The 12,103-nt window shown below is 48.3% G+C and overlaps 1 long non-coding RNA gene across 1 annotated transcript; it reads left to right on the top strand.

Annotated features, from left to right (window-relative positions):
- Positions 1-2,920: 2,920 nt before the first annotated feature.
- LOC135451936 (uncharacterized) lies at positions 2,921-11,830 on the top strand. The gene is made up of 3 exons (XR_010441485.1): positions 2,921-3,167; positions 9,877-10,117; positions 11,707-11,830. It is a non-coding gene; the product is annotated as an uncharacterized LOC135451936 (long non-coding RNA).
- Positions 11,831-12,103: the final 273 nt, after the last annotated feature.

Below are 12,103 nucleotides of genomic sequence, written 5' to 3'. Positions count from 1 at the left end.
ATTCTGGAATGGAGAGGAGGTCACACAATATAAATTCTGGATCTTGCATCCGGACTGTAAACCTTTCTTAAATGCTTATTTACTCTTTTGTGTCTGCTTGCCAAGAATAAGCATTGCACAGGAGAGCAGGGAGCCCTTTGGCACCCAAGCACAGGGTGTACCAGGCTTTCCCTCTATGAGCCAGGGCCTTGGGCTGCACAAGTGAATGCTCTGACTCCAACCGAGTTCACTTTGGTGCTGCATCTGTTTCACAGCACCACCCCAGTGCTTCCAAGCGCCTCAGTGTCATCTTTACCTTCCACCAGCTGCATCTCAGAGTCCCTTGGGCATTATCAGTGAGTGGAAGGAAGAGTCAGCAAAACACACATGGCTGGCAGGGGAAGAGCCTGGTTGTAAAAACAAGGCTCTTGGGAGTGCCAAGAGCTCTGCCAACTTACAGCCTATTGCAGCCTCTTGTCTGCAGTGGCTGGGTCCGCCTGTTTTCTCTGAAAGGCTTCTTTCATGCCAGCCTTGGCACTTGTTGAAGCACTAGGCTGTGGTGGGAGCAGGGCCAGCTGGAGCCCCGAGAAACATCTTCCGCCTGGTGCAGTGATGTGCACATGGAACTGGGTGTGGGGACCACAAAAAGAACACTGAAGATCCTCTGGGGACTTTTTTCTGTACCAGAAAACTTTGGTTTCTGAGTTTCCAAGCTACATGCAGCTCCCAGGCTGTGGGTGTGCCATGGTGGGTGGATCCAGTGTGCCACTGGTGATGGATCAAGGCTTCCCATGTATCCTTCATCAGTGAAAAAAGCTAAGCCAGTGGAGATTGCTGAAAGTCAGCATTGTTGGGTGCCCCCAGCCTGACTGTCCCTTTGATTGCTTCACACTGCCCTGCAAGGTGGCAGCTGCAATCTCCTGCCTCTGTGTGCATGTCTAGGTCCTCATCTCCTACCCAGCTCCATGCTAGTAGGGGTTCCCTACCTGGAACCCGTGCTCCTTTTGTTCAGCAGGCAAATCACAGCTGCAGAGACCCAGAACCTAAACCAGGTGAGGTATCTAAGGCACAAATAACTTGCTGTAGTACACATGGTAGGTATGCACTGTTTCCAGTTCATTTTCCAGAGACTTGGTGGGTTACAACATGGCTGGAGGTGGAGAACATCCCCTCTGCCACGTGAAACCCTGGTTTATTCCTGAAACTATTCCTTCTCACTTTCAGTATTGAGCAAAGCTAATCCCTACATTCTTTGTACCATCCTGATAGCACACAAGTGATAGCTCCTGGCACCAGTCAGTTATCTCAGCTCTGAGGTACACGTGTCCATCACTCTGATTACTTCTTTTGGAGACAGTGATCCTTGAACAGTGCCCTGAGTCGATCCTGAATCACTCTGGCCAGAATTCCTGTCACAGTTAATGGCAAAAATTAGATTTACTAAATGAGACCTGGGATCAGGCTGCAAACCAAGTTTAAAACAAGCACAGAACTTGTGTCTGGCAGCTGGGTATTTGCTGAATGTCAATGCTTCGCTGACCCCAGAGAGCCCCAGACAAGCACCCAAACAGCTCTGCCAAAACCTGCTCCTGTTTCATGCTGTTGCTGGTGAGTGGCAGCTCTGAGTACTGACACCAGTTTTCACAAAGTCTCCTTTCCCCTGGCACTGCTTTTGCTTAGTAATGGCTCCCACCCTGCCCTTTCCCCCCAGACATATCCCAACTCCAGGGACTCACTTTGTGGCCACCTGAAGCCAGCCCAGGCCCAGCTCCTGGCTAGCACTGAGGGCTCCAGGCCATGCTACATATGATTCCTATTGATGTGTCTACAGCATCTGCCACGTCACAGGACAGGCTTTTCCTGGCTATTTTAGACTTGAATGATTTCTCTTTTACTGCAAACATGGCGGACATATGCAGGGTTTAATTGTGAGCCAGAGGTGCCTGTGTGTGTCTCACTGCTGGGGTTCATACCCAGGTGAGGAGAAGTGCTCCAGCACCCCCTTCCCTGGACTGAGCTTGGAACTGGGACAGGTTCTCACCCGAGAGTGCTCTACAGTGCTGCCTTCCTCCCCTCTTCATCCTCCCTGGGTGCAGACAGTGTCCAGAGTGATGACATGGCCATGTATGTGCATGGGGACTGTCTGTGAGCTTTGTTCCAGCCAAACTGAAAAGAAGCTTTAGCAGGTGCTGGTACAGCAGTAGGAGGTTTACTAAGGTGAGATGGAGTTTGGGGAGAGGATGAGAGGTACACAAGGTTTATTCCCACACTGGCACTGGCCCCCAGTTACTGGCCACACAGCACATTATCCCAAAAGGATAATGTGTGTGGTTATTACACACTTAACTCAGCCTGCCAAGGGACACATAAACCCCACTCAAGCCCCTCACTTGTGTATTTTTATTTAATTGTTAATTGCTCACAACTGATGAAACTGAAGGCCAGCCTGGAGGTGCTTGTTAATGTCCAGGAGCATCCCTCCCATCAGGCAGGTCTGGGGGAAGGGGCTCCCTGCACTGCCCTCTCCTCCAAAGGCAAAGGGAGGCACCAAGAACAAGGGCTTCCAAGTGACTTTTTCAGGCTACCAGCAAACCTAGACACACTGTCCTGCTGGAAAAGTCCCCAGCCTCAGGCTGTGAGTCCTGTGCACAGACAGGACTGACACTGCTGCCACAGGGAACCTGGAAGAGTCCATGCCAAGCATCCCACAGGAAGAAAGGATGCACTGCTGCCACACCTGAGTTACAAAGGAGCATCCCATAAGAGCAGAGGGATGCATTGCTGCCACACCTGAGGCAGAGATGACCCACAGCTGTTTCAGGGTGTCCCTGACTGCACATCTGACAGCAGCTGTGTCCTGTTAGCATCCCATGGGGATAACAGGGACCACGAGTAGCAGTGCAGGCCTCTGGCATGGGCAGGTCTGTGTCTGCTGGAGAAAACTGGAATGGCCTAACAGGAACAGAAAGCCAGGTTCTGCAGCTCCATTGGGAAGCTAAGCCAGCTCTCCTGATGCCAGGATTAAACCAGCTGTGCAAAGGTGCACCTTAATGCCAGCTTGTCTCATCCACAAGGATGTTGGGACAGCCAGCCAAAGCAGACCCTGCTGGCCCTGCTGTTTTCTGTTTCCTCAAAATACCAAACCACTGTGGGCCCAGGCTGATAGCAGAGGCTCCTGTTGGAAGCAGGTAAGCCAAGAAGAGGTGGTTTGCCTTTCTGTGGGATGCAGTGGTAGCTCGGCTTGGGAAGGTGTCTGCTTGAAGTCCGGATGTCCTGCTTGACAGGACCCCAGCACCAGCTGTAATTTAGAAGTCACTTTGTGCTCAGCTGAAAACTTTTGTTTCTCTATATATTCTCCTAATTTCATGCAGTTCAGCTGTGCAAATAGAGCACATGTTCCCTGGGAGAAGAGGAGAGAAAGTCCCCAGGACCAAAGGAAAATGTCACCATATGGATGGCCAAACCTTGTGACCCAGTCCAGCCCACCTGAATTTTGAACAGAAAACATTCAAAATGAGCTACTAAACCTAAAAATCTAAAACTTAAAAGTTTTAAATCTAAACCTAAAAGTGTTGGCAGTTCTTGCAGAAATAAAACAACAACAAATTTAAGTGTGGTCACCATTTTAGTGGGTTACTGGACTATAAAGGCAGTACAAAGCCAGGCAGGAAGATGGAGGCTTTATTCCCTTAATTGTATTCCTTGGTGCCACAGAGCCCAGACTGAGGTCAGTGCTGATCACCTCGAGGTGTGCAGAGCATTGCTCTGTGCAGGTTTGGAGCCAGCCCCAAAGTGGGAGCTGTGTGAGCAGAGCTCAGGGCTGCAGCATTCCAACCCAGCCTGGCAGCAAGGCAAACATCAAATATTGTGTGGCAAAAAAAAAGTGATTTTCCCTTCAGATAGAACTCCACCAGAGCTCACACTGATACCTCTGCACTCCCAAACTCCCAGGGAAATGCTTTGATACCTCTACCCCACACTTACTGGGTGCATTAACAACCTTGGCATTTCTCACATGAGTGAACTTTACTCAGTTTTAGTGTCAGCCCTGGTGTGCAGCCCAGTCCTTCCTCGTGAGATTTTTTTTTTCTCCCAAATATCCTTAACAAGCGATATTTGGCAGTTTAATCCAGCTGTCCCTTAAGAAATTAAGAGCTAATTAAAAATTAAAGTTGAAAATCAATTTGGATTAATAAATATAAAATTTAACAATTTGGGGGGGAAAAAATAGGAAGGTGGAAAAATGCTTTATTCTGGTTTTAAGTGATTATTTTATTTTTGCCCGGGATGTTCCAGCAGCATATCCAGTTCTATCCCAGGGCTCTCTCTAGTGGCCAGAAAGGAAAGGATGGGCAGGAGCTCAGCGGAGGCAGCGCTGCATCGGCACCCAGGGACAGACACCTGTGTGTGTGTTTAGGGGCACACACCTGAACCCAGGGACAGCCACCAATCTGTAGGTCTAGGAAGAGGCACCTGTGTGTGGGTTTAGGGACACCCACCTGCACCCAGGGGCTGGGATTTTGGGTGCTGACAGCCCCAGCACACAGATGTGTTCTCCCTCATAGGCTCCCCTCTCACAGATGTGCCTCCTAATCAGACCAGAGGGGCACAGGGAAATGCAGCCCACGCTTCTGGGGTGTGCAGAGAGAGGAATAAACCCAGAGCAGACAGGTCGATGGTGCTTTAGTCCTGAAAAGTCCTCAGGGTAAAGAACAAAAAGTGCAAGGAGGTTGTATTGGATGAAGGCATTTGAACCCCCCAGAAGTGGAACCCTGCTGGGCTGAGCATCCCTTGAGCAGCTGGATGGGGCAGCTGTTCCCTGCAGGGCTGTGCAGGCTGCTCACAGACAGAGCTCACTTTGGGCAGCCACTCTGCCTGTCCACACCCTGCAGCTGGGAACTGACAGCACAGAGGGCTCCTCTCCAGGCTGACCAGCACTCTTTGGAGCCCTGTGTTCCTTTAAATTTGTTTTACATATATCATTTGGCAGCATGCGTGGTAGCAGCCATTGGCGCCTAAAGCATTGAGAGCTTGCAGGGCAGTATTTAAGCAATTTTCTTATTTGCAGTATTGAACACTTTCTGTTTATTTCATTACAGAAACTGTGCAGGAAAATGGGGATTTTAATATTGTTGAATATGTGGCAAAGCCAAACACCCAGAAACTCTTAAAAAGTTAGCAGAATGGAAGTGATAGAAGGCCCTTTGCCAGCACACAGTGCAATCCAGGGAAGAGCAGGGGCAGAACTTTCCCTGGGCTCCTCCTCAGGCCCAGGGCAGGCTCACAGTGTGACGAGCTGTGAGTTGGGATGCCATGACCTCAGAGCTGGGGTGGCAGCCACAGGAATGCTGCTCACCACCAATACACACATCAGCTACTAGGACATTATGGGGAGAAAAAAAGACAATTTGACAAGTTTTAAAGCAATACATGGAGTCAAAAGTCCCCAAAGAACAGGGAGTTCTGCTTGACAAATAACACGAGCACTCACACCCAGCTCCAGCCGGAGCCAGTCTCCACCAGCGACTCCTCCCTTTCATCACCTTCCCAGCTTGCTCTCCTGGGAATGGGCTTTTTCACACTTGGAAAGACTCTTTCCCGTCCTCCTGATGGATTTAAGCTTTTCTCTCCTTTTGTTGTGAAGTGTATTTGTTTACTCTTCAGAGGATTCAAAATTGACTCTTACATGCTAAAATTAATTCCCTAGCTTACCTCCCCCGTGTTTGTTGTAACTTTTGGTGTGAAATTCTTCAGCCTGTGGTTCAAAGGCAGTAAAAGGTTTTCTTGGACTTGCAGTGCTTTCTGTTTTGAAGACTTATCATACTGTGGTGTGAATCCCAGAGACGCCTGTGGCTGCAGCTTTGAAGCCTTCAGTGACTTTTGGATGTGTGGCACCTCTGCAGGGCTGTACTGGGCCCCATGTGCCAAACACCCTGTCTGAGAACTTGCCCTGGCAGCCTCCCCTCCCCTCCAAAGGGGACAGGAGTGGCTGTCCTGCAGTGCAGGGGGGTCATGGGCTGGGACATGGCTGCTCTAGTAACCTCCTAGTAAGTATTTTAAATCAATTTTAAATTTAAACCAATTTTACCATAACCTGTGGAAGAGAGATGTTCTGTAGCAAAACTATCACTTAGTGCTGTGAGTGACAGGAAAAAGCACTGAAGGAAACCTGCTTCTTACTCACCCATTCCCTTTTTGCTGAGCATTGGAGGCAGGAAACGCATCACTGGGAAATTCCCTTCAAAACACCCATCCCACTGTGCTGGTGCTGTCCAAACCTGAAAGAGAAAAGCAATCCTTACCTCAAACTGCTTGAGGTGCACATGTAAGGGAGAGGAAATCTAGCTGTAGAATAGCATCTTAACAACCCCAGATTTTTCTTCTGTTCTGATTTTGTTTGTTATCTTTAATGGCTCTTCAGGAACACAGCTGTATCTATATGCCAGAGTCTTGTGTACTTAGGCACATCACTATTCCTGCATCTAGATTCCTGCATCTAGTCCTTCTTTAGTTTTTTTATATGTCAGTTTTTATCCTGTACAGCTTAATTGGGTTCTGTGTTACTGAGAGCTGCTTACTGCTTAAAGAGCATTGGAGAGTTGCACTGAAATATTTATGTCCAGTGCATTACTTCATTAAGGAAATGATCTAAAATGAATTGAGATTGAATTATGCCCAAAATGCCTATAAAACTGGATGCTGACTGATTATTTAATGGTTCTCCTGATATGTGATGCATTAGAGGTCTCTGTTGCCTTTAATTTTTCATGGGCTGAGCTCAGGCTTGCAGCAAGCCCAGACTACTGGTAAATGGCATTTCCTTGTAACTAAGCATCTTGCTCCTTTTTTTTTTTTTTTTTTCTTGACATAAATGGTGTTTTCATGATATGTGAATTGAAGTGTCAAAGTATGTTTTGTGCCTGAGAATGTACTTGGGGTCACTGAAGGGATTACTCCTGTTTTAGTGCTCAGAAGCCAACCTGCTCTGGGAATCCTGCAGCAGCCCAGGAGAGTCCTTGTGATGGTTTTGCCTTCAGCCATTTAGAGTGAACTGTCTCAAAAGTACACTGGCTGTGGTAGGAAAATGGTTCTGTGGTTAATCTGGTGCTAATCATTCAGGAGCACATTTGGACAGCAGAGAGCTTTTACCAAACCCTTGTTTTCAGGGCTTATGGAAAGCTCAGTTTGGTCTTCATGAGTTCTTCCAGCTGTGATCAGGTAATGCAAGCAGCAATACAGATGTTACGGATGCAAAGGAGCACTGCTACAGGTCTTGCAGACACTGCTGTCCTCACCTGGAAGGATACTGCATTTTCCATTCTGCTCCTGAAAGTTCCTCCCGTTTGTTTCCTTCCTCAGGATAATCATGGTGTGCTCCAGCCTGGCTGGGCTGGGCAGGGCTCAGAGTGAACCTGGGGACAGCAGAGCCTGTAACAGTGAGTGGGACCTGGCAGGTCTGCCTTGTTTGTAATTTCTGCAGCATCATTCCTGCTTCTCAGGGCCTGCAGGACCAGCCTGGACAAGCTGAGTTTTTCAGGACCTGTGCAGTGCCTGTTTCAACACCTGGGGGGGATTTATTCACCCACAGACAGTGTTGGCCTGGCCTTCTGCAGGGCAGGAGTCCTTTGAACCTTCACTTGCACAAAGGAAAATGTACAGGAATTAACAAAAATGCCTTTTTATAACAGAAGTTTCAGCTCTGTTTCCCTTTTGGCCTGTGCCTTAATCTGTCTCATGCACTAGGGAAATCCAATCCTTGCAGAGTTAATTTTATTAACTGATGCTTATTGGATTATCTTTGAAATCAAATAAGCTTTAGCTGGGTAAGCTGGAAATAAAGAACATGCAGGGACTTAAAGGCAATTCAATTCATTAGTAACCTTCTGCTAGTGAAAAGTAGCTCCTGAAGAGCCAAATTTCCTGAAACACTGGGGATTCCTCCACAGGAAGGACAGAAGTAGCAGAAAATGGGAGATCTGGGGCCATCTTCCATTCAGTGGAATTCAGTGTTGGCAAGGTTGATGGTACCAGTGAGAGGAGCCTGGTGCCAAGCAAGGTGTGTGAAACACAACAGCAGAGCTCTCCTGGGGAAATCTGGGGGTTCAGAAGCATGAATTAGGAGGTCAGTGCATTGACACACTTTGGACTATTGCTCAGGAAATGTGTGTGGGATGTGCCTGGCCCAGGCTGACGTTGGCTCCAGGGACCCAGACGCGCTCCAGGCAGCACCCTGTGCATGAGCACAGCAGCATCTGCAGCCACAGAGGAGAGGCTGGGCAGCTGGAACGCTGGGCTTTCCTCTGCCTGCACTCCGAGATGCAGAGCCATGTCTCCACTGAGCCAGGAGAGTGTGCTGGCTACACAGGATTGCTCTGGCATCACTCTGCTCTCCAGGCCCTGCTGCTCCTGGATGAGCTGAGCTCCCAGGCCAAGGGAGGTTGTGCAAGGGGGAAAGGGAAGTGGTGTCCCTTTGGAAAAAGGGAGCCCTGGCTCTGTCCTGCCTCTGCAGTGACCCAGGCATTGACAGTCACTGGATTAAGCCCTGAAATGTTCAGGCTGTAGGAGCCAAGCTCAGCACTGGCTAGATGGGCAGTACTGGGGAGCCTCACCTTCATTGCATGGATGAAGTTGGTGCTTATGAGGGTTCCAAGGATCTTTTGGGAGCTGTGTCCCTCTGGATGGTGGCAAGGAGAGAGCCTGGGGGCCAAACACAGCAGGCAGACAGCACACAACTGTATGGATAAATAATCAGAGGGAAATGCAGGGAAATCAGGATTACTATGGAGTGGGGCATGGGGGGAAAGGCCACAAATGGAAAGGAAAGAAAAAAGAGCATTTTTATTGTGGTTTTTTTTTTTCTAGAAGAAACTGAGGGGTGTGCTTTGTTTTCCTGGGGAAAAGGGAATATCTTATTTAAAATACGCCCTGTCTCACAATGCAATGAAAACCCAAAGCAAATCTTCTGACTCCTGACAGGGTGAGTTTTTCACACAGTAAATAAACCAACATGTTTTCTCAAAGTCACAAAAAGCGCCTGTGGTTGGTGACAAAGTTATTAATAAGAAGTGTTCTCTTGGGCAGTCAATTCAAAGGCTGCCTCATCAGACAGGCATTACCAGCCCAGCACCACCATTCCTGAGACAACTGAAATGTAGCCTCCTGACAAAACATTGATTCTGGAGATTAATTGTCCCCTATAGCACAGTTTTAGACCAATCTGAAACACAGGAAGGACCATTGTCCTTTGGGTTTAATAGAGTTGTCTGTCTGACATCCACAAGGCTGGAGCGGCTCTGTGCAGTTCTGTCCTGGCTTACAGAAAACAGGGGCAGTTTCAGAGAGGTGCCACTGCCAGAAGAGGGAACAGCCTTGGGTGGTGTCTATCCCAGCTGCATTCCTGGAACCTGGGCTGAACTGAGGGAAATGGCAAACAAACTTGGCATTTTAAATTGGAATTTCCTCATGCAGCTCAGACTGCAGCAGTGTCAGTTCTTACAGACTGCACAGCTCCTAAACCTGAACTGGGGAGACAAATCCAGCTGGAAAGGGTTGATCTGGACGTTATTTTCAAACATGTATGAAAGGGCACTGCTGGGAGCCCTGGGAAGCTCTGGTCTCCCCAGAGAGGACACCTGTTGGGAATTTAGCTGACTAGAGACTGGAAAAGTACAAAACCGAGGCTAATTCCAAGTCCTGCACCTGCTAGATAGTGTGTCCTTGGACCTAGCTGTAGCATGATAACAAATAGTGAAAGAGACATGAGAAAAGAGAGATGTAACCCCTAAGGAATGAGGAAGAGTTCATGGTATAGTTTAACCAATAGACTGCTTGGCTTACAGAATATTCATAAGCTTATTATTTGCTGTATAAGTGTTTGATATTTTCTTCAATAAACAGGACCTGTGATGAACCACCTGGTGTCCTGGTCCCCTTCCTCGACAGACACCTAAAGTGCAGTAAAACCAGCTTGGCTCTGTCAAACACAGTTATTGTCTAGCTACTGTGGAGGCACTGGTTGGACCTGGAGGAACTCTCCTCTGTGGAAATTCTCTTGGGATATTCCTTTATCCCTTCCTGGCTTCCTGTGGTTTGAGCTGAAACTCTCTCAGTGCTCCTCCACCCTTTGAACCTACAACAGGTGAGCTTTAGTGAAATTTTGCAGAGGCATCTTAGGCATTGCTTGGGTGCTCAACAGGAGAAACCACAGTAGTGAAGGAAAATAGATTTTCATGTTCTGCTCTCAGGAAGGAAGCAATGCACATTTGATTCTCCCCAGAGCCAGGCAGCTGAATTTGAGTTGGGTATTAAACCTCCACAGGCTGCAGTGGGAGAAGGAGAAGTGAAGGTGTGTCTTAGGGGGAATTTTTCATGATTTAACGTTTCAGGACTGCAAGGGCTGCTGGTTCAAATGAGTGCCTGAACCTCAGTGTGGAACACGGGTCTCTTGGCAGGTTAACCCAGGTTTTCTGTAACAATCCCATCACACATGCTCTCCTCTTACACTGGCAAGCTCACAGCAGCATGGAGACAGAGCTGACCCAGCCAGGTCCTTGGTGGGTCCTGGGACACGGCTTCTCCTCTGCTCTGTGGCTGGGGACAGATCTCCTCAGCCTCCAGCCTGGCCTCTCTGCTCAGAGCCCATGGTCTCTGTCCCAGGACTCTTCCTTCTTGTTCCCTCTAGGAAACTGAAAACTTGGTCTCAGCTCTTTGGCACACTGTGATGGGAGTTGTTTGGGAGTGGGAAAGCAGAAGTCTCTTCTGAAATACCACTGCTGGGAGCAGAGACCCTGTTGTGGTGTTTCAGAGCTGAAGCACAGGACACCTGTAAGGCTGGCCTGCAAAAGCTGTGACTGTCCTTCACCTCTGACACCTGCACAGGACACTTGTCCCATAAATTCCTCACCCTCTTCTAGCTTCTGGTGTGAGATTGAAACAACTGATTTAATACAAGATTTAATTAGTTGGTTCCCAGAAGGTACTGGCAGGCTCCTGACAACACCATCAGCTACTAGTGGTACCTATCAGCACCTCTGGGGCTCCTCGATGTCCTGCCAAGGTCCCCAGCCAGAGGGGAAGGTGTAGAAAGGAGCAAATGATGTGAATTTTGGTCTAGGATTAGCTTTGAAATTTTTTTTTCTCCAGCTCTGAGAGAAAGATATCTCCCTTCTATTCTGTTCTGCTTTCTGTTGCTGATAACATCACATCAGGGATTCAGGGGGGAAAACCCCCAGACAAACCCTCCCAAAAAATAGTAGCCAATTTACTTTATACAGGGAGAAGGAGAGGGAGGGCAGACTCCAGGAAATAAATTTGCACAATTTTACTGTGATGCCTCTCTTGCCTGAGCACAGGTCCCAGTGCCAGGGTCTCCTTTTGCAGATTGTTCTGTTGAGGGGCTTTGCCACACACCCTGAAGGGGCAGTGTTGGTGTGGACTGCTGGGTGTGTACACTCACTCTCCAGGGATCACCCAGTTTCTTTTCTATTTGTTTTGTTTGGTGGGGTTTTTTGTGTGTATTCTGGGTGGTTTTATTTGGTTTCTTTTTTTTTTTTTTAATGCATGTTTTTACTAGGCTTATAGAAAGGAAAAGTAAAATGAAATTAGTAAAATTTGAGTAAAAATGTGGGGAAAATAATCCTTGCTGGATTGGCCAGTGAATGGGACAATGAACTGGGTCAGTGAATGGCCCAAATTTGCTTAAGCTCAGATGTTCCACTCTCCTCCCAGACCTTCCTCAGCAAATCTGCAGTCTGCTCAGTATGTGCAACTGGATTCTTTGGCCACTTGATGTCTCTGTGGGTTGTGGAGAACTGTGGTAAATGACAGAGGTCATGCTGGAGCTGGATGGAAGCAGCAGCAGTGGTGAGTTTGCTCCTCAGAGATGAGCCTTTGACAGAGCACTGTGCCGTTCCCCTTCCCTGCTTGTTCCTGGTAATGAGCTGCACATTTGCAGACAATTGGAAAACCAGGAAGATTTGGGTGGCCAGTTTCCACAGGGAGCTGGTGAGGTCCTGCACCCACCAGTGCTGTAGGTCTGGAACCTGCCACAGAAACCTTGGCAGCCCCATCTCCCTCTGCTTTCCCCAGAAATGCAGAGGCAGAGGGGGCCAAGGTGCCAGACTGT

Source organism: Zonotrichia leucophrys, chromosome 9, assembly GCF_028769735.1.
Source record: "Zonotrichia leucophrys gambelii isolate GWCS_2022_RI chromosome 9, RI_Zleu_2.0, whole genome shotgun sequence".
Taxonomy (NCBI): Eukaryota; Metazoa; Chordata; class Aves; order Passeriformes; family Passerellidae; genus Zonotrichia; species Zonotrichia leucophrys.
This window is presented reverse-complemented; position numbering and strand designations above follow the sequence as displayed.